Source organism: Mastomys coucha, unplaced genomic scaffold (assembly GCF_008632895.1).
Source record: "Mastomys coucha isolate ucsf_1 unplaced genomic scaffold, UCSF_Mcou_1 pScaffold6, whole genome shotgun sequence".
Classification (NCBI taxonomy): Eukaryota; Metazoa; Chordata; class Mammalia; order Rodentia; family Muridae; genus Mastomys; species Mastomys coucha.
In genome coordinates, this window is record NW_022196912.1 from 99,078,746 (window position 1) to 99,082,585 (window position 3,840).

At 36.5% G+C, this 3,840-nt stretch overlaps 1 protein-coding gene across 1 annotated transcript in view; it reads right to left on the reverse strand.

Annotated features, from left to right (window-relative positions):
• Positions 1-3,840, reverse strand: part of LOC116081072 (acyl-coenzyme A thioesterase 5-like) — an 8,201-nt gene that overhangs the window by 1,720 nt on the left and 2,641 nt on the right. The window lies entirely within an intron of this gene.

Sequence of the window (3,840 nt, forward strand, 5' to 3'; positions counted from 1 at the left end):
CCAGAGCCATGACAGCAAAGCCCTTCCCAGCCAGCAGACTCGCCCGATACTCCAGAAGGCCACCTCCAGCTCCAAAAAGGTCTATGATTCCAGGAAAGGGCCCCGTGCCTTGCAAACAAAACAAACAGAAGTCCTCAAGTGAATTTTAGAATTCATTCTTTCATTTCAATGGGAGCAAGGAGGTGATTGTGGGCATCCAAACCTCCTTCCCTACTTTGATAGAGGACCTTATTGCATATTATATCAGAGGGGCCGTGGCCTTGAAATAACATGGGAGGGAGAGACAGCTGACCATATTCTCAGCTCAACAGCATTTGCACTGAGACCACAGCAGCTCTGCCTGCCCACCATCATGGAAATCAGGTGCTGGCTGGATGGGGGACTGGATGTTTGGCTCTTTGTGCAATCTCCCTTGGAACCACTCAGTTTCCTGGTCCTAATTTCCAATGTCTTTATGGACTGTATTCTTTTTTCTTTTTCTTTTTTTCAAGACAGGGTTTCTCTGTGTGGCCCTGGCTGTCCTCTAATTTACTCTGTAGACCAGGTTGGCCTCGAACTGAGAAATCCGCTTGCCTCTGCCTCCCAAGCGCTGGGATTAAAGTCATGTGCCACCACTGCCCAGCTCAACTGCTGTATTCCTTTTTATTATTATTATTATTATTTTTAATTTCTCATTTTTTTCAAAGATTTATTTATTATATGTAAGTACACTGTAGGTATCTTCAGACACTCCAGAAGAGCACATCAGATCTCATTATAGATTGTTGTGAACCATCATGTGGTTGTTGGAATTTGAACTTAACCTCTGAGCCATCTCTCCAGCCCTCGATTGTATTCTTTTGTTGTTGTTGTTTTTCTTGTTTGTTTGTTTGTTTGTTTCGAGACAGGGTTTCTCTGGATAGCCCTGGCTGTCTTGGAACTCTTTCTGTAGACCAGGCTGGCCTCGAACTCAGAAATCTACCTGCCTCTGCCTCCCAAGTGCTGGGATTAAAGGCGTGTGCCACCACCGCCTGGCCGATTGTATTCTTATATCTGTGATTTTCAATATGTTCTTTTCCTATTTAAACCACCCAAAATCTGTGTTTGATGCTTGCAATAAAAATGATAATTTGGGGCTGGAGAGATGGCTCAACAGTTAAGAGCACTGACTGCCCTTCTGAAGATCCTGAGTTCAAATCCAGCAACCACATAATGGGTCACAAACATCTGTAATGAGATCTGTTGCCCTCTTCTGGTGTGCCTAAAGACAGCTACTGTGTACTCATATACATAAAATAAATAAATAGATAAATAAATAATCTTTTTAAAAATGATAATTTGATCTTGCAACTATTATGATATCAAAGCCCACCATTGGTTTACCTGTAAAAATATCTTTTAAAGGAATTCCACATTCTATGGTAATGTCTCTTTGCTAGGACTTGTAACTTCTTTTTTTCCTTTCTAACTTTTATTGCATTATGATGAGAAAAGTTATATGATTTCAATTTATCTGAATTTGTTTGTTTGTTGTTGTTTTTTTTGTTGTTGTTTTTTTTTTTTTTTTTTTTTTTTTTTTTTTTTTTTTTTTTTTTTTTTTTGGTTTTTCGAGACAAGGTTTCTCTGTGTAGCCCTGGCTGTCCTGGAATCCACTCTGTAGATCAGGCTGGCGTCGAACTCAGAAATCTTCTGTCTCTGCCTCTCAAGTTCTGGGATTAAAGGTGTGCACTACCACCGCCTGGCCTATCTGAATTTGTTAACATTTAAAAACATATTTTAAGTAAATAGAATTAAATCACATTCTTATTTCCTTTTTGTACCCCAACTCCTCCCAGAGACCCCCCTTCAATACCTACAATATCTTTTTTGTCATATTCTTTAAAATTTATAAAATATTATAACAATAAAAATAAGTATTATAAAAGTTGTTTGATATAAAACAATCAATTTAAGTCTTATGTAGATGCTCGTCTATAGCAATATTGAAAATACATTTTCTCAATATAAATTTTAAATAACTCCAAACATATTAACTGTATATTTCAAAATAATACATCACTACTTGTATATTCTTAAATGAACATAAATATATAAAATCTTTTTGTTTGTTTGTTTTGTATTTAGTAGAGTTTAAAATCTTGGCTCTTACTGTGGTACAAGCCCAAAATAAGAACAATTTTTAGACATTGGATTTCATTGTAATAAGGCTGTACTTCAGTGACCCTCACATCACCAAAGGATTTTACCTCCATCATAGCTAAGCTGAGAGTTGACAGTTCTGCTGCACCAAGAAATGAATCGTAGGCACGATTTTTGGATATAGACTTCCTGCTATGGTCAGAGCTATTTGACTTGAGTGAGTGACTTTATTCTCAGCCCACAGAGAACAGGTTACTAACATTCATTTAAGAAATGGTGTATGAAGATGGTCTATTCATAAAGTCATTCACCAACTGTTTCAATGAACAATGGTTCTGCTTAGAGGGTGCCACAGACATTAAGTGAGGGTAGACTCTGGTTCATTAGCTGTGATAATTTGGAAAAGCATTCATCTCAGAGAAAGAGTAACTTATAAAGTCCTCTTCTTCAAACTTGATATAAGAGTTACAAAGGTCAAGCAAAGCATTCAGTCTCACTCTTTGTTGTTTTCTTACAAGACACCTCCCTTGTTAATCATCTATGTTTCTTTTGGGTATATAAATACTTTTGAAATATATAAGCTGTTCTAAAAACCATAGTATAGTGTAAAAACATGAAATAAACAATACTACTAATAGAGAGGCTGAGATAGGAGAATCAAGATTTCAAGACCCTTATGTTGTACACAGCCAGACACTGTCATGAACAAACAAGGTAAAAGTGTATATAGATTGTACAATATTGGACCTATTTCTCCAATTACCAAGTTAGAGAGACCATTGGATGACAAACAACAAATTTCTAATTCCTATTTTTGAATTTCAATCAATTAGGATATGTTGGTAATATTAATTTTCACATTAGGATATTAAGAAAAGGTAATTGTCACTTCCTGTTGTTTTTGTTGTAAGAGGTGGAATTAGGTTTGTGTGGATTTGTTGAAAGATTACTTTCTTGCTTCTTCTAGGGTGTAGTTTTGCTCCTTATATTGATGTTTTCCATCTATTATCCTTTGTAGGGCTGGATTTGTGGAAAGTTACTGTATAAATTTTGTTTTGTCATGGAATATCTTGTTTTCTACATCTATAGTAATTGAGAGTGTTGTTGGGTATAGTCGCCTGGGCTGGCATTTGTGTTCTTGTAGGGTCTGTATGACATCTGCCCAGGATCTTCTAGCTTTCATAGTCTCTGGTGAGAAGTCTTGTGTAATTCTGATAGGCCTGCTTTTATATGCTACTTGACTTTTTTCCCTTACTGCTTTTAAAATTCTTTCTTTGTTTAGCGCATTTGGTGTTTTGATTATTATGTGACAGGAGGAATTTCTTTTCTGCTCCAGTCTATTTGGAGTCCTGTAGGCTTCTTGTATGTTCATGGACATCTCTTTCTTTAGATTAGTAAGTTTTCTTCTATAATTTTGTTGAAGATATTTTCTGGCCCATTACATTGGGAGTCTTCACTCTCTTCTATACCTATTATCCTTAGGTTTGGTCTTCTCATTGCGTCCTGGGTTTCCTGGATGTTTTAGGTTAGGAGCTTTTTGCTTTTTGCATTTTCTTTGACTGTTGTGTCAATGTTTTCTATGGTGTCTTTTGCCCCTGAGATTCTCTCTTCTATCTCTTGTATTCTGTTCGTGATGCTTGCATCTATGACTCCCAATTTCTTTCCTAGGTTTTGTATGGCCAGGGTTGTCTCTCTTTCTGATTTCTTTATTGTTTCTATTTC